Below are 19,489 nucleotides of genomic sequence, written 5' to 3' on the forward strand. Positions count from 1 at the left end.
TGAAACTTCCTTGTCTGCCTTTCTTTAGTTTTGTGCTGTTGAGATAGTTGGGGTTTCTTGGTGAAATCAGTGATCCTCTCCAAGACTTAACCAGGCAAGTGGGATGTTATTTGCTGGAGTAGTTGGTCAGATTTCTCCTTCTGCCCTTCAATAGTGAAATGGACCTGTCTCACTCTTTCATTCAGGAGTTGATTCTGTGCCTTCTCTATGATTCTATCTGCTCTATGTCCTTTCATTGTGGTACACAGGCGCAGGCTAGTGGGTATGAGCCTGTGTTGTCTGCATCTCAGATTGAATAGCAAGTGGTTTCTGTAGTCTGCAATCTTCCGAGCCATATGAGAATGAATGAGAACATTCACAGACATTTTGTACTCGTGCACTTTTTTAACTTGGCTTTTGGTCTTCATCTGTGTATATCTTATACGGTGTTTGTCTATGTCTGTCTTGCACTGTTTGGCGAAGCTGCAGCCCTCATTTCATTTTTAACATGTGCCTGCAAATTGTTTTTAATGACAATAAATTGAATTCAATGCTGTCCACACCACATCGGCTGCTGCCTGTAGTTGTTGATGATGGCTGAGGACCCAGTCATCCATGTTGTCAACATCGCTAACTTCCAGGTCCTTGCTTCCTAGGATGTCTCGGAAGTCGAGCGTCCCCTCTGAAAAGTAAGTAAAATGGGGCGTATCCAGTGGAGGAATGGACATGGCTATTATATGCTATGAGCAACTCTGGCAGATGGTCCTTTTCTTTTCCGCTGGAAGAGACCTTAACATTTCATCCATTGTGTGATTAAAGCGCTCACACTGAGCGTGGCCCTGTGGGTGGTAGAGACTCGTTCTACTCTTGGCAATCACATAAAAACAGCAGAGCTCTTTAATCACATTGGCCTACAGGTGTATACAATCAAGCAGCTGGCCATGCAGGCTGCATTTACAAACATTTGTGGAAGAATGGGTCGTTCTGAAGAGCCCAGTAAATTCAAGCGTGGTACTCTCATAGCCTGCCACCTTTGCAATAAGTCAGTTCATGAATTTTTTCCCTGCTAGACATTCCACGGTCAACTGTAAGTGATATTAATGAAAAGTGGAAGCGTTTAGGAACAACAGCAATTCAGCCACGAAGTGGCAGACCACGTAAAGTCACATAGCAGGGTCAACAAGTGCTGAGGCACATAGTGCGTAAAAGTCGCCAACGCTCTGTTGACTCAATAACTGCAGAGTTCCAAACTTCCTCTGGCATTAACATCAGCACAAAAACTGTGTGCCGGGAGCTTCACGGAATGGGTATCGTAACGTGCCTATAAACTCCCCAGTAGATCAGTTAAGTTGTACACACTTCAACTGCCTCAATCACCCCTCAGTGCTACATTACCACTGAGGTCGCCACTTGTGTACGTCATAAGTACTCGCCTGTAATTTAAAGTGACCCCCTCTTCTAGATGTAACACAAGATACTGTACAGCAACACAAACAACCGCTATGTTGCATAACTTGAGTGGCACAGATCCCTGAACACAACAGCATGATTGGGGTACAGCACATAATAAGAACCTGACAAACTCACTCACTAGAAAAAGAGGAGATGGCATGTGTAACAAATTATGTACAGAGTAACTAACAAGGAAACTCAGTAATCATCACTGGAAGAACAATATTTCTCAGATTGCACACATTAGTTTTATCAGTCACTGGGGCTAAGTGGTGATGTAATCTCGGTAATGCTGGTTGGGGTGGCTGACTCTTCCTGAGCGAGTCATTACAGGTGGTCTACCACCTGAATCACTTGAGGTGATTTCTGAGTGAGTCACCACAGTTTGTCTAGCACCTGAATCACTTGAGGTGATTTCTGGTGTGGGAATGGATGGTGTGAGTGGTGCAGTGTCAGCACAGACAGCTTCTCTATCAGGTGCTGCTGAAGCGGGAATTTGTGGCAGGTCGTGATCAGAGATGGCCAGTGGGGGTTCATCACCTCGGAGAAGGTGTCGCCGATTCCTGATGTAATTGGTTCCTTGAGATGTTATTATGTAGCTGTTAGGCTGAGGGGCTGGGCCCTCTACTCTTGCTAACCTGTCAAAACCACGTGCAGTCTGCACAATGACGGTTTGACCTGAACTTAATGCAGGGAGGCACCGGGCATTGCGGTCATGATATGCTTTCCCCCTCGTCCTCTTTTTTGTGATAGTGGCTTTCACATTAGTGTGGATGGCCGTCTGCAGCATGGCTTTGGTCACTAGTATGAATGTTCTGGTCCACCTGAACAGAAGGCACTGAGTGGGAGAGGGGCGTCCATCACAGGGAATGTTGCGAGCATGGAGGAGAGCAGCTTGGATGTCCGTGCCATCACAGAAGCACTTTTCCAGGAGGTGCTTAGTGGATCGTACAGCACGCTAAGCAAGGCCATTTGATTGCGGGAAATGAGGACTACTCCGCATGTGTCTGAAATCCCACGTCTGTGCAAAGTCTGAGAAGTCCTTACCAGTGAATTGGGTCCCATTGTCAGTCACGAGGGTATGAGGAACACCATGTGTTGCGAAGTGTCGCTTCAGCTTTGCGATGACTGTGGTGCTTTTCATATCAGGGAGGTAGTCCAGCTCCAACCACCCCGAGTAAGATTCCACAACCACTAAATGCATTTTGGCTTGGCATTCGAATATATCTGCTGCAGTGAATGACCACGGAAGGTCTGGGATTTCATGAAGGTGCACTGGTTCCTTTGTGTGGTGAGGTGTGAGAGCATTGCAGGCCGCACAGCGAGACACCTCCCTCTCAATGTCTGTGTACATTGAGGGCCAGTACATGGTCTCCCGAGCTCTGTGTTTGGTGGCATCGATACTGGGATGGCCTTGGTGCAGCTGTCCAACATAGACCTTTTGCAGTGCAGGTGGTATTTTTAGTCTTTGTCCATGGAGCAGAAGTCTATCTTCGACAGTCAACTCTTCCTTCATTGAAAAGAAGGGACGCAGAGTATGGGGTAATTCTCTTGAGGTGTTAAGCCAGCCGTGCAGGATAATGTCAGAGAGCTGTTGACACATTACATCCCTCTCCACAGCATTTCTCAGTTCATCTGTGCGAGGTGAGGAGAGCTCTTGGACTGTCGAGACATCCAACAGGTCATCAGTAAGTGCAGGCTCAGTCATCGGTAGGTGTGGACGTGATAAAGCATCAGCAACAAAAAGTTTCTTCCCGCATTTATAAATCACATCCAGGTTGTAGCGATGTAATTTCAACATCATGCCCTGCAGACGAGGTGACACGGTGTGACGCGGTTTCCTCAGAATTGTTATTAAAGGCTGGTGGTCGGTTTCAACTGTGACAGGATGTCACAGTGTTGGCTCTCATCTTTAGAACTTCTTGGTTCCAAAGATGAGAGCCAACATTTCTTTTTCAATCTGTGCATACCTTGACTCAGTGGGTGTGAGGGCATGTGATGCGAATGCCACAAGCCTCCCTTGCTGGAGACACACCGCACCCAGGCCATGTTGTGATGCATCAGCTGATATGACCACTGGCTTCGATATGTCAAAGAACTGTAGAACTGGTGGGTTTGTCGCTGCTTGTTTTAGCTTGTTGAATGCCGCATCATGGGCTTCATGCCAAGTCCACTCCACATCTTGGTGTATCAGTTGTCTCGGGGGACCAGTAACCTCACTGTATTGAGGGATAAACTTTGACAGATAGTTTGTCATACCTAAGAACTGCTGCAGGGCTTTTTTTGTCCTGCAGTTTTGCCATGTCGCAAAACTGCTTTAATTTTTTCAGGGTATGGCTTGACACCATCGACGGCTAGCAGGTGGCCAACGTAGTGGACATAGTGGACTGAATTTGCATTTGTCGGGATTGAGCTTCAAGTTGATGGCCCAAATTCTGTTCAATACCCGTCTCAGATGATCATCATGTTCTTGCATTGTACGTCCCCAGACTAAAATGTCGTCTACTACAATATCACAAGTTTGTTCAGAGAACAGTTGCTCTATCACGTGTTGGAACACCTCGCTGCCTGTGCAGATGCCATATGGCATTCTCACGAACCTATAGCAGCCATAGGGTGACATGAAAGTTGTAAGCTTTGAGGAAGCTTCATCAAGAAGGATCTGCCAAAAACCACATTTGGCATCCAGAATACTGAAAACTTTAGCACCAGGCATGTCTGCAATGATTTGTTCGATAGATTTCAGGGGGTGACGTGGTCTGAGAAGGGCCTTGTTCAGGTGCACTGGGTCGATGCAAATTCTCACAGTTCCATCTTTTTTCTTGGCTGCAACCATGGCGGACACCCATTCTGTAGCTTCATTTTTTTGGCACTATGACACCAAGTGCAGTCATTCGATCAAGCTCTGCCTTAACCTTTTCTTTCATGGCTATTGGAACCTTGTGAGGTGCACACATTGGAGAACCAATAGTGTCGTCTAGCCTCATGTGAAATATGACTGGCAATTTACCTAGAGTGTTGCTCTCAAACAGGTCTTTGTATTCCCATACCTCTGGTGCTTCTTGTTGTAGGGTGTGGATGTCAGGTCCAAGGTGTATGAGTCCCATGGCAACACTGTCTTGTAGTCCTAGCAATGGTCTCACATCCCTATTGACCACATGAAATTTGAACTGAACTTGCAAACAGTGTAGTATTGCTGTGCCCTCTGTGTTAATTGTCTCACCCCATAGGCCACAAGATTGACTCTTTCATCTGCATTCACAGGGATTGTGCAGTCAACTGCATGCAACATGCGTTTGGACATCACATTGCATTTGGCACCAGTGTCCACTTTTACCTTCAGTTGCCCCTTTCCACTTTTCAGTTTCAGCGTTGTGAAGATTTCTCCTTTCTGAGTGGGTGAATCAACTGGATCACAATAAGAAGTATCATCCAAAGCACTGTCTGGTTGTGTGGTGAATTCGTTCACTCTATCTGGCTGTCTTTTTCTGTATTGACTGGGAGCTTTAGCGCCAACCATGGGCCATGCTGGTGTGGATCTGCAGCAGTTATCAAAATGATTGAGTTTGCCACAACTCTTGTATTGTTTATTGAATGCATAACATTTACTACGGTCAGGAGCGTGTTGTCCATTGCAGTTGCCACAGCGAGTTTTCTGAATAGTGCACACATCCGCTTCTTTCTTTAACTCATTGGAGCTCTTTTCTGACTGTTCATGGAGCATACAGGTACTTATCGCTAATTCCAGGGTGAGATTCTTTTCATGGAGCAGCTGCTTGCGGACAAAGTCACTTTCTGTGCCACTCACAATGCGATTCCTTATCAAGTCGCCGCGGAGCGCGCCAAAATCACATTTCTGAGCCAGTATTTCCAAGGTGGAGATGTAAGCTTGAACTGACTCACCGGGCTTTTGACTAGCGGTGCTGAACGCAGGCCTGCCCATAATGATGTTTTTGCTGGCAAGCACAATTCAGAAAACTTTTCCAGTGGAACCTCTGGATCTTCGTGACTTTCTCCGTCTTCGTAAATGAATGATTCCGCTTTTTCAACAGCCTCGGGACCGGCGAGGTTCAGGACCGGCGAGGTTCGGGACCGGCGAGGTTCAGGACCGGCGAGGTTCGGGACCGGCGAGGTTCAGGACCGGCGAGGTTCGGGACCGGCGAGGTTCAGGACCGGCGAGGTTCAGGAGCGTGTAGGCTTGCACTTTCTTGGATTCATCCGACAGCCCCGCGTTGCAATAAATTCTCCATTCCTTGTCAGATTTCCGCCAGTTATCGGCAATATTGTCATCGAAAATTAAGGGGTCGATGCGACGAAGTCCTTGAGCCATTATCCGACTTCTGACACCATGTAACGTGCCTATAAACTCCCCAGTAGACCGGTTAAGTCGTACACCCTTCAACTGCCTCAATCACCCCTCCGTGCTGCGTTACCACTGAGGTCCCCACTTGTTGAGGTCGCCACTTGTATACGTCATAAGTACTCGCCTGTAATTTAAAGTGACCACACCATCACTCTACAGTTTCCATGGCTGAGCAGCTGCATGCAAGCCCTACATCACCAAGCACGATGCCAAGCGTCGGATGGAGTGGTGTAAAGCACGCTGCCACTGGACTCTTGAGCAGTGGAAACGTGTTCTGTGGAGTGACGACTCACCCTTCTCTGTCTGGCAGTCTGATGGACGAGTCTGGGTTTGGCGGATGCCAGGAGAACGTTACCTGCCTGACTGCATTGTGCCAACTGTACAGTTTGGTGGAGGAGGGGTAATGGTATGGGGTTGTTTTTCAGGGACTGGGCTAGGCCCCTTAGTTCCAGTGAAGGCAAATCTTAATGCTTCAGCATACCAAGACATGTTGGACAATTCTATGCTTCCTACTTCGTGGGAACAGTTTGGGGAGGGCCCTTTCTGTCCCAGCATGACTGTGCCCCAGTGCACAGAGCAAGGTCCATTAAGACACGGTTGGGTGAGTTTGGTGTGGAAGAACTTGACTGGCCCACTCAGAGCCCTGACCTCAATCCCGTTGAACACCTCTGGGATGAACCAGAACGGAGATTGTGAGTCAGGTCTTCTCGTCCAACATCAGTGCCTGACCTGACAAATGCTCTTCTGGATGACACGGCAAACATTCCCACAGACACACTCCCAAATCTTGTGGAAAGCCTTCCCAGAAGAGTGGAAGCTGTTCCAGCTGCAAAGGAGGGACCACCTCCATATGAGTGCCTCTGGAGTTAGACTGGGATGTCATAAAAGCTCCTGTAGGTGTGACGGCCAGGTGTCCCAGTACTTTTGTCCATATAGTGTGTATGTGGTTTTGGGGCAGAATAAGGTTCTCGATGCTCGCATACTGACACAAGTGGAACAAGTACACAATAATCTCCATGGGACAGTATTTGAACTTACAAGTAGACAGGGATGAACAGGACACCTTCATGCCTCGTGATCTGATGTTAGGGTTTCTCCTCGCCCAGCAGGAGGTGACTATTTATGACCGGTAGGACGGACATGCAGGAGGTTGTTCTGCAGAAGACTGATGATGAGTGTGTTGTGACGATTGTGTGTTGTGTGTTGTGTGTTGTGTGTTTAAATGTAGAATATTGTTTTGTTTTCCCTTATTCTCAGTCCACTTCTCTCCCTCCTGTTGTTCTTCTCTTTCTCTCTTGCCACGTGTTGTGTTGTTTGATTTGTCTTGTCCGTTATCCTCTTGTACACACAGACACACACATGCTTGTCCTCTCCACATACACACAGACACACACATGCTTGTCCTCTCCACGTACACACAGACACACACATGCTTGTCCTCACCACATACACACAGACACACACATGCTTGTCCTCTCCACATACACACAGACACACACATGCTTGTCCTCTCCACGTACACACAGACACACACATGCTTGTCCTCACCACATACACACAGACACACACATGCTTGTCCTCTCCACATACACACTGACACACACATGCTTGTCCTCTCCACATACACAGACACACACATGCTTGTCCTCTCCACACACACACAGACACACACATGCTTGTCCTCTCCACACACACACAGACACACACATGCTTGTCCTCTCCACATACACACTGACACACACATGCTTGTCCTCTCCACATACACACTGACACACACATAGTTGTCCTCTCCACATACACACTGACACACACATGCTTGTCCTCTCCACATACACACTGACACACACATAGTTGTCCTCTCCACATACACACAGACACACACATGCGTGGCTCCTCTGCAAAATATTCACCACAACTTTAAACAGTCATGGCACACCAGAACTCCTCACATGGTGTGTTAGCTAAAGTCAACCCTTCAGCCGGCGTGTGTAACGGCCTGCAGTTTGTCCACAGCATAGCTGACAGACTAACAGGCAAACACACCCGTTCCCTCACAACACCCCACCAGTGGTTAACGTGCACCCCAAAAACTACTTTATTCACATGCCCCGTTATTTTAAACTGAACATCAGTGAGTATACTTTCAGTGTACTTTCTAACTACTTATCAGAGATATACCAAACAACACCATACTTAAGTATACTTACACAGGTATACCACTAGTACATATACTTGAACTTCCCTTGAACTGTACTTGGTGTACTCCAGTTTCTTAGTGAAATAAAGGTGGGGTGTACTGTTGTTTGTCCGCTGGTGGGTATGTACTACTCTGAGGAATATTTTAGCTTCACCCCTGATGGTTTTATTGAGAAAACACGTTCGTTGTTCACTTCTTTATGTGGCTTGTACCCCCAGTTACCCAATGACTCTTATAGCAACACCAAACCTGCTGTATGTTTGCACACATGCAGCGTGTGGTGTGGGAGCCTCGCCCAGGACCGACCATGCAGCCTCCTCGTCCACGTCAGTTTGTGTCATCGTGTGAAGTTTTTATTCTGACCCCCCCCCCCCCCCCCCCCCGCTGGATCGGCTGGGAGAGCCTGTGATGTCGTGGTGTGGAGTGCGAAGAGTTGTGTCGAGGGTGTCTGGCTGGGAGAGCTGGCGCCGGGTCGCCTGGGAGGGCCTGGTCTGCTATGCCCGGTGGGCCCAGGGACCGCGGCCCTGCCCGGTGGGCCCAGGGACCGCGGCTCCGCCCGGTGGGCCCAGGGACCGCGGCCCTGCCCGGTGGGCCCAGGGACCGCGGCCCTGCCCGGTGGGCCCAGGGACCGCGGCCCTGCCCGGTGGGCCCAGGGAACGCGGCCCTGCCTGGAGCTGCACCCGAAGAGGAAGCACCGAGGGCGGTCTGACAGGACGCGGAAGCGGGGCAGGCTAAGCTAACTGCTAGCCCATGCAGACCGGCAGTTCCCACAGTCGTCCTGGCTGCGTTCGCTCTCTGGACAGTGGGATTGTTGGACTGTGTTGCTCTGAATGGATTGTCTTGTTAACTGTTTGTGTGTGTGCGTTTCTTTGTTCTCTCCGTTTTTGTATGTTTTTGGTGGTGTCGTATGTGTTCTTATCTTTTGTGTTGCACTGCTGTGGGCTGGGTGAAACCAAATGTCGTTCTGTGTATGCAAGCACATGATAGAAATGACAATAAGTTGTTGCTGATTCCTGATAGAGCAACACTGGGACTCTGAACAGGCTCATCTGTAATGACATGTTGTGTCCACTGGAGGGAGCGATGGTACAGTACAAAGCACAGAGGAGTTAAACGTGTCTGATGAGTGGCCGACTCCGCCTACTAGAGACGACACCATGTAGGTGCATAAAAATCCCCCGTGACAGTGACAGAGATCATCTGGATGATTTAGAGGTTCTGGAGGATTCAAAAGGAAGACCAGGGGTTGTTGTTGTTGTTGTTGTTGTTGTTGTGTTTAAGATAATGACGCTACTACAGATAATGATAATAACAATGATGATAATAATGACAAGCTGCTTTGTTTTATAGTTTGCGGTCTGATAACATCCCACGGCGGTTTCTCGGTTTGTGATGAACTGTGCTGACCAACAAGCTCTTCACAGAAACAACTTGGACCACTGTGACGTCATAACAGTGACATGTCACATGAATCACCACACAACTGGTTTTAGTCATTCTTCAAGATTTCAGGCCAACATACGACTTTTGGACGATGGCTGGTTACCCGCTGGTGGACAAAACAAGGTTTGTGTCCACCAGCGGACTGGCTGCTGGAAGTTTGTGGTCTCGGCAGAGCTGAAGACTGAGGCTGGATTCCAGACTTGTTCCGTGTCACACAGGTTCTGACTCATTATGTAATATGTGAAAGAGGGAGAAGCGTCCTCACTTATGCAACGCTGTGATGGAAACAGCCATGGCTGCGGGCGGCGTGCACAGGGGCTCCTGTGTGCAAGAGAGCATTTCTATCTGTTCCCATAGAGAAACACATATCTTCATATCAAACTCATTTTAAAACGTTACCTATGACGTAGAAGGCCTCGCACCACCTCGCCCTGCACGTGTGTGTGTGTGTGTGTGTGTATATATATATATATATATATATTAGGGCTGGGAGTTTAACGCGTCAATTCGTTAATTAATTATAGGAAAAATAACGGCGTTAAAAAAATTAACGCATTTTATCGCATTTTATTTTTACCCTCCAGTCAACACGGAACGCTTCTCAGTGCACTCGTTTCTGGCATACGGATTATACCGATGCACCGAGTGACGTCAGTCAAGCGGAAGGCGGAGTAGGTCAGGCTAACAAGTTAGTATGCTAGCAACAGATGTGATGGACGACAAGGACGACACCACGTTGCTTCGCTCTGTGGGTGGGAAATTAACGTTTAAAAAGCGGTCGGATGGAAGCCCAGATAAGAGCGCTGGTGTGTGCAGACTCTGCAACAAAGAGTTGGCATTCCACCGCAGTTATTCAGGCCTCCGGTACCAGCTACATGCTAAACACGTTGCAGCTAGTACCAACACCGGAGCTAATGCTAACGCTAATGCTAACGCTAATGCTAACGCTAATGCTAACGCTAGTGCTCCTAGTACAACCAAGCAGAGTCACCCACCGACTCTCCACCAGATGACGGGGTTCAAAGCCAAGATGAGTAAGTCCACGTCTGATAAATTAACAAACTCACTGGCCAAACGGATCGCTGTGGACTGTAGACCACTTTCAGTGGTAGAAGACCAGGGCTTACAGAAAGTACTGTGTTTACACAACAAACTTGTTTTGAACAAAACAAATAGGATTTTGTTGTTTAAACTTCTGTATGTGTCTATTCATTGATTTAGTCATCTAGCAAGACCTGTTTGAATTGAAAAATGTTGCTTCTGGTGTCAAATATCGATATGCGATTAAAATGCGATTAATTACGGTTAATTAATTACAAAGCCTATAATTAATTCGATTAATTTTTTAATCAAGTCCCACCACTAATATATATATATATATATATATATAATACATAGCATTACAAGCTTGTACTGCTATGTATTAAACGTTTTTTCCTGCATCTGTATTGATATGCCGCTCCTCATTAGTTCAGCACTTACCATTGACGGTTTCTGGGGAAAAACCACTATATATGCCGGATACACTCGTCACAGACAAGGGACCGCAGTTTGCTGCTGCAGAGTTCACTGATTTTGCTAAAGATTACAACTTTCACCATGTCACCAGTAGCCCCCGTTACCCTCAAAGCAATGGGGAAGCTGAACGTGCAGTAAAGACTGTGAAATCCTTGTTGCAGAAGAGTGAGGACCCTCACAAAGCGCTTATGGTGTACAGAGCAACTCCTCTTGCCCATGGAGGATCACCGACACAGCTCCTGATGGGGCACAACATCCAAACACCCCTTCCGGTGTGTCCACGCACTCTCAAACCAGCATGGCCAGACTTGAGAGCTTTTGAGTTGAAAGACCAGGAGCTTAAAAGACAACAGGCTGAAGGACACAACAGACGACATAGAGCACGGGAGACACCACCACTCCAGCCAGGTCAGAGAGTTTGGATACTGAATGTTCCACACACAGGAGTCGTCTCTGGATCAGCAGGGACACCACGTTCATACGTGATCCAAACCTCAACAGGCAGTCTCCGAAGAAACCGTCCTCATTTGAGAGTAGTGCCTCCACCGTGTGGAAGCCAGCCGGACTCTGGACTACACACCAGAGTTGGCAGGGCAGTCAAGCCTGTTAAAAGACTGAATTTGTAGTTTAGTGTTGTGAGTATACACGGAGCAGAATAACCTCCATACCACAACAGAGAGGATCAGGTAGTCTACCCTACCTCTCAGTTAGGTTATGTACTTGTCTTGATATGTTCATAGGTTAAAAAAAAGAAAAGGAAAATGAGATGTGAAATGTGTGTCTAGATATGAGATGTGAAATGTGTGTCTAGATATGAGATGTGAAATGTGTGTCTAGATATGAGATGTGAAATGTGTGTCTAGATATGAGATGTGAAATGTGTGTCTAGATATGAGATGTGTAATGTGTGTCTAGATATGAGATGGGAAATGTGTGTCTAGATATGAGATGTGAAATGTGTGTCTAGATATGAGATGTGAAATGTGTGTCTAGATATGAGATGTGAAATGTGTGTCTAGATATGAGATGTGAAATGTGTGTCTAGATATGAGATGTGTAATGTGTGTCTAGATATGAGATGTGAAATGTGTGTCTAGATATGAGAAGGGAAATGTGTGTCTAGATATGAGATGTGAAATGTGTGTCTAGCAGTGTTGTAGTCGAGTCACTAAACCTCGAGTCCGAGTCGAGTCTCGAGTCCCCAGTGTTCGAGTCCAAGTCCAAGTCCGAGTCACCAAAGAAAAGTCGAGTCGAGTCCGAGTCTAGTCCCCATTACCTGAGTCCGAGTCAAGTCCCTATTACCCTAGTCCGAGTCCGAGTCATCAAGGTTGAGTCTGAGTCGAGTTCCAAGAGGGCTCCATTGATCCACTCAGGCACAGTCAAAGATCTGACATACAAATAAAAAAGGTCTACATTAAACAAAAATGACACAGCTGTCACCATTTCAAAGGGAGTTTATTTACTTTGTGACACGATAGCCAAACAAATGCACACCCACACACTCGCACACATGCACGCGCAAGCATGCGCGCACACACACATTTTTAGAACAGTCTGAATTTCTTTGACATTCTGAACACTGGATGTGCTTCAAAACACATTTGATAGCTGTGAATAGCATGATATTAGCAAATGGTGGAAACAGTATACAGAAGTAAGTTCCACAGCATACAATACAGTCATAAAAACTAGTCAAAAGACATTGTCTCTCAGGAATAGTTAGGAACAAAAGGCTGGTGGCACTAGTTTTAAGCATACACGTTGCATTTCAAAAACATAAGATCTGACAGCATGGAACTACTCAACCTTGCACGGTGAGGCCTCATCAAAATGCCTCCATGACTAAATACCCTTTCAATGGGTGCACTGGAGGCAGGGATAGAGAATACCTGTGTGGCAATCTGATAGAGGGTGGGGAATTTGGATTTGTTTTGCTGCCAAAACCTGAGGCACGGGACTGAGTCAGAGTCCTGCTCAGCGATCAAGTCGAGGTATGCAGTCAACTGAGCCTGGCCAGACGGCTTCTTCTCGGTGGAGGAGGGAGTCCTCCTATAGTGGGAGAACATTCTCAACTGCTTCTCAGGAGGAGACTCTGAAAGTTCACCTTCCCCTGGTCCTGTTGCTTCCGCTGCATCTGCTGTTGATACCGCTTGCTTGTCACCCTCTGCCTGAAATGAGAGGGGGCATGGGGGACTCATTACAAATATGTTATTGACTAGGCCTACATGACAAATGACACGCCTATGTGCTTTATTGTAACACCTTCAATGATATAAACATCACAACAATCAAATAGTTAATCACTTAACTCACGTTAATCAAAACATTTCTCACCTTTGATCTCAGTCTTCAGCACATCTTTGATGTCACTGCCCAGCTGCACATCATGTTCTAGCCACTGGAAGCCAAATGCTGGGTCCAACACAGATGCTATGAAGTAGGCATTGGTGAAAGGAAATTTGGTGGGGCCTCTTCCTTCAGCTGGCTCACATCCTGGTATCTTGACTGCACTGAAAACCTCTGCAAACCTTGTTTTCAAGGAGCTCTCCAGAGCTCTCACCAGAGGCCCACAGTATCTGGCTTTTCCTCTTATTTCCTGCAGGTGACAGCGCAGAGTGAGGACACAGGGCACAATCACACTGACGGTGACAGTAGTCTCACCCTGAGTTAGGTTGGTTGCCTCTAAGAACGGATCAAGAACTTCGATCAGTTCTTTAAGCTGAGCATACTCTCGTGGGGATAAGATAAGGCTTTTGTGCCCCTCTGATTCCAACACACTGGACAGCTTTTGCATGTCTAAATGCACATAAGCCTTCACCTTCTTCAGAGTGGAATTCCATCGTGTGGCATTCGCTGTTGGAATTGTTGCATCACCAAAACACGCTTCAAAGCAGTCTTTAAACGAGGTGCCACTGTGGAGGAGGTTGGCTGCACGGGATAGCTTTGCTAGGGTGCTTGACAGCCCACTGTTGTCTTTCAGACCATCTTTTATGACCAACTGCAGTGAATGTGTGAAGCATGATAGTCTCTGCATCTTACAGTTCTCAGCCAAAGTGTCATTGACTGTCTGTTGATCTTCTGGCATCAGGTCTTGCCATATTTCATCATCCTCCTCAAATGAGCTGGGATCATGAGCTTCAGCATCACAAGGATCCTCTAGGGGAAAGCTGGCCTGGAAAGCTTTTCTCATGTTGGATGCATTGTCAGTTATGACAAAGTTGATCTTGTCCTTAATCAGGTATTCTTCAGCACAGCATTCAAACATCATTGCAATCTTCTCTCCTGAGTGTTTCCCATGCACTCTTTTGTGGGAAAGAAGATATGACTGAAGGCTGAATTCCTGTTTTTTTTTATCCATTGCCACTGTGTGTGCTGTCACTCCAAGGAATGACCGCATCTTTCGATCACTCCAAATGTCTGTGGTAACAGCAACACTCGATGCTTCTGCCAGCTAGCTCTTTATCTGTTCTTTCTTGACTTCCACCATTCCTGGAATGGTCACAGAGGAAATTGTGGATCTTGCTATGGGCCGGTACTGAGGGTCCAGGACATGCAGCAAGTGCTTGAAGTCCTCGTTGTCAACGATGGAGAGTGGCAAGCAGCACTTAATGATTAGATCTTTTACAAAGGCACCCCTTATAGCCTTCTGACGTGGATGTTTGAGGTCGTACATCCTTTGCTGTCCATCATTTAAAAATGATGTGATAGTCTTCTGACCTGAAGCAGCTGGCATCACATCTGAAGCAGTGGAGGCACGGTATTCTTGGAACCTAGGGGAAGATAGGATACACACTTTAGCTTGCTGATGCCAAACTGTTTCAAGTAATCTTTCTCACAGCAAAAAATGTGTAACGTTATAGCTATAACAATATGCAATAACAATACAAATGTTACACATTATACACATAGTTGTTTGAACCATAACCAGTTAAGTTACATATTTAGTTATCTATATAACTAACATTACCATATTAGTAGATTAACTAATGTAAGCTAGCTGGATAAATGAAAAGTATGAGAAAAGATACATAATTTATGAGACTAACAGGACAGGGATTAATTAGCAAAACCCAGTCATGTAATTATTGATTTAAGTATGTTACATGCTACCTAGCTGAGCTTTAACTCTCTATCCTCCGTGAGTCTGTATGTTTATTCTGTATGGGTCAGGGAGGATGTGATTTTGTTAGAAGACAGAGCCAGTTCATAGTACTGTTCAAAAGCTACGTTGCGCATGTCTATTTTTAGAATTTGGCACACCCAATGCTGCATATATGCAAAGAAAAATACCCCCATATTTACAGTAGCCTATGCGGTGTCACCAATCACCATACGGTTCGGTAGTTTTCGGTACATCGGGGGGGAAATGCCACATCCGTCAAATCTCGTACCGTCTCCAGCTCTCAAGAAAACCAGTGGCGGCATCAACATTAGCTTTCTTCAATTAGTCCATTTAGCGAGTAATAGCCTACAATTATTTTTATTTGCATTGTAAAGTTGTGCACATTTTATCAACATTATTTGTGGATGCATATAGGCTAGACTTCTTCCTTCTCCGCACTTGGAGAATATTCATGGCGGAGACCTGCCATGTGCGGATTTGTTATTGCTAGCTAAGATTAATGCTAACATGGTAGTTCAGAGTGGTGTGTTTTTCTGTTAAGTGTATGATACTTGGTAATTAGCTAAATGATAAATAAGAAAAATCAGTTTTAATTTCCCTATAACACGAAGACGCTGCGTGTTACTTACCAACTCATTAGTGAGATGGATGGCACGCTCGTACCGAAAGCGAACCGTACTGTGACTTTTCTGTGCAATGCTGCATTAGCACTCTAACAGTAACGTTACTTAACTTACCTATACAATCTCACTTGGTTCTAGTGATATGATATACCCACACGACCTAACCGAACATCTTGGACCAGTGGTTGAGTTACTTCAGAGGCTATTGTTACCGTAGCTAGATAGCTAGCTAGCTAACGTTAACTGATCACCAACCATATCGTCAACTGACTGCATATCACTTACTTTTCTGGGTGCATCCTTGACAGATGTCTGTTGAAGTTTGAGGTTGTCCCGGTCTTCTCCTCAATAGTTCGTTTACATATCGAACATCTAGCAGTGATCTTGCTGGAATTTGTTGTAAAATCTGTGTAAGCAAAGAGCACAATTCGGGGCGTCTCTTTAGGCATCTTGGCGCTACTGAACATGACGGTATGCACGCCACGTGAATCCGCATGTAGGTGGAACACACGTGCCTGCCCTTACACGAAATTGAATAATGTTACAGTATTAATATAGCTATCAATATATTTTAATAGGGCCTATTATTTAAAAAAAATCTAACAAAAACAGTCTTTATCAATTAAAAAGTCAGAGTCCGGGTCTCCAACTTCCGAGTCCGAATGCAGTAAATTCGCGAGTCCGAGTTCAAGTCCGAGTCATCAGTGCTCAAGTCCAAGTCGAGTCACGAGTCATGAAAATCAGGACTCGAGTCGGACTCGAGTCCGAGTCCTGGACTCGAGTACTACAACACTGGTGTCTAGATATGAGATGTGAAATGTGTGTCTAGATATGAGATGTGAAATGTGTGTCTAGATATGAGATGTGAGATGTGAAGTTCATTTAACCAGTCTACATATGCTCACGTTTACAGAGAGGTTTAAGGTGCCAGCTGTTCCCCTGCCTTGTTGGTAAAATCAGCATTAGGCTTTATTAACATGTGATTTAATTGTTCTGTAAAGATCCTGAAAGTATCAGTGTAAAAGGGGGAGATGTAGTGAGCAGGTTTTGATATGTAATGAGCGCGCATGCGCGAGTGTTGGGACTTGAAGACATGCCTAGTAAAAGGTCAACGTTATGCCTTGGTCTCCGGTCCATTCATGACTAATATCAGTACTATAAAGTACAAGACAACATGCACCCCCAAACAAACTCTGGGGACCGTCCTTGATGAGTCCCGCTGGCAGCCAGAAGACACCAGGGTCTTTCTTGTGGCATTCCATCCAGCCCAGCAGCACCGTCAGGGACTCCTGCTCAGCAAAGTTTGTTCCCCTAATTTGTGAATAGTTGTACATTTTAAGACTGTCGCTTAATTATTAATTATAATAAAAGAAAAAATTCAGTCCTTTGTTGTCCGTGAAATGTTTGTTAACCCTTTTATAAATGGTTGTACTTTAGTTGTAAATAGTAAAAAGAATAGATAACACATATAACAAAGAAGCAATATTTTAATTTATAAAACATCTAAAGTTTTGCACAATAAACTTATTCATAACAATTAATACCCACACAAAGAACAACAACCAATCAACGCCTGTCTCTCATTCTGGCTCCAGTAAACAGTTGCTGGTTATCTTCACGGAGTGGGATGAACTGCTCAGTTTGTTCCTTGCTGCCTTAAACAAGCTGACATGTAAAGCATGTTGTGTGTTATGTCACCAGACATAAGGCTTCTTATGGACTACATTCATCATAATTATAGCCGCAAGCGGCGATTAATGGGGTCCAAGCAGTATTGCAGCCGCCATGTGTCCGAGCTGTTTCATATTTGGTACGTGGCTTCTATGTGCCACAAAGAATAAGCCTATCAAGTTTCATGAAGCTTGGCCATTCACACTAGCAGATATTAGCTGCTGAATTTTGATTGGCTGTTTGGCAGCCATTTTGGTAATCCAGCCAATCAGCACTTTAGGCAATGTAGCCAAATGGGTCCAAGTATAAGTATACCAAATTTCAGATTTTTTGATCAAGCGGTTTTTGAGATGTCGGATTACTTGGGTCGCCTGTGTCCTAGACGATTACCGTAATTTGTTAAAATGTCGTAACACTTCCATTGCTTCAGAAACATGTGCCAGAGTTTCCAAAACTGGACCAGACGGTGTGTGATTTCTTGCGTCCTAGCCGACTGCCGTAAAAAGAACAAGTATGTCGTTATACCCAGGTGTCCTGGCGTGTGGTATGTAGAGCTGCAGCGCTTCCACACCAAATACGTCAAAATAGCGGGCAAACTATATGACTGACATAGGTGGTCCCGATAGTAAAGTTGTTGAGCACATTGAGATGCATGGGTCGATTAAGTTTTGTGTTGATCTGACTTATGCTGTGGGAGTTATGGCCTTTTAAGCATGACCCTTTGTTATAGCGCCACCATCTGGCTGACATGGGTGATTTGTAGTGCCAGATTAGTGGGGGGCCATAGGAATCCACGTACCAAAGTTGGTTGGTCTAGGACTTATGGTTGCTGAGCCTCAGACACTTTTAGCGGAGAAAAATAATAATAATCCTAACAAATACAATTAAATGTTAATTAAAACGTTTAACTAGACTTAACGGTTTTACAGTCTGGAAATAAGGCAGGACTCACAACTTAACCTAACATTAGTTCATCTTGGTGCATTGATGTAGGTAATATGAAGTATCAATAGTCTATAAAATGTCCCGATCATCTTAGATATGAGTCCAGCTTGTAAAGTGGAACATGGGAAAGTGAAGCGTTATAAGGCTTTAGTTCAAAGCTGAAACTGAGGCCTCACATCGAGCCGTCGGCTAGCATGCTAGGTGGCTACATGGAAGCAATACTAACCTCACGTATTCTAACAGACATTTTGAGCTTTTAAGCTCCCCTGAAGTTTAACATATCTGCCGTTAGATGTTCAAATGAGTAGAAACCCAGTACTTACATTTATAAGGGAAATCTTGCTCGGTGCTTTGAACAGACATTCGTCCGCCGCCCATTATTTATTTATCTTTATTTGTTGTTGGTGAGGAGAAGGGGCGGAGCAGCGGCGCGCAAAGCATCTTGGGATATGGAAGTCCGCGAAGGATAGTAGCGGTGCATCCTTCAAAAAGAGACTAAAAGAAGGCTGCATCTGGGGGCTGAATCTGACGGAGCCTGCGAATTGGGACAGCCTTCGCGCAGCGCTATGACGTAACCGGCCGAAGAATGCAGCCTGAATTGGGACACAGCTAAGACTTGTCTCTCGGTACAGATACCTTCGCTTCCTGCCCCCTATGTTTACCGCGTGTGTGATGATCTGCCCCTCCCTAATGTGTTGCACCTGTGTCTAATTGTGGCCCTCCCCAGTGTTTTTAGTCTGTGTGCTCCCTGTCTTCTGTGCCAGCTCGTCTTCATCCTTGCTTGACAGCGTTCAAGCATTTCCCCCCTTGTTTTCCGTGTGAGTGTTCTAGATCAGAACTGAGTGTTCTAGCTCAGAACTGAGTGTTTTTGGACTTGGTCTTTTGCCTGTCGTTTTTGGATACCTTTGCTGAGCTGATTGACTCCTGTGTACCGGACCTTCTGCTGAATAAAGGACTTGAGTTTTGACTTGTCCTCGAGTGTGTTTGCATTCTGGGTCCTGCTCTAGTTCACTGCTTGACATAGACTGTCGGTGATCAGACTTGTGGATTTAACATTACAACAGTCTTCATAGAGAATAACTGTCTACAGTAAAACACTAGAGTCCTAAATGTCTACAGTAAACACCTGAATTCAGCTTTATTTTAGGAATGACTTTGTTTTTTAGGAGAAATAC

The sequence above is a fragment of the Lampris incognitus genome, chromosome 17, assembly GCF_029633865.1.
Source record: "Lampris incognitus isolate fLamInc1 chromosome 17, fLamInc1.hap2, whole genome shotgun sequence".
Classification (NCBI taxonomy): domain Eukaryota; kingdom Metazoa; phylum Chordata; class Actinopteri; order Lampriformes; family Lampridae; genus Lampris; species Lampris incognitus.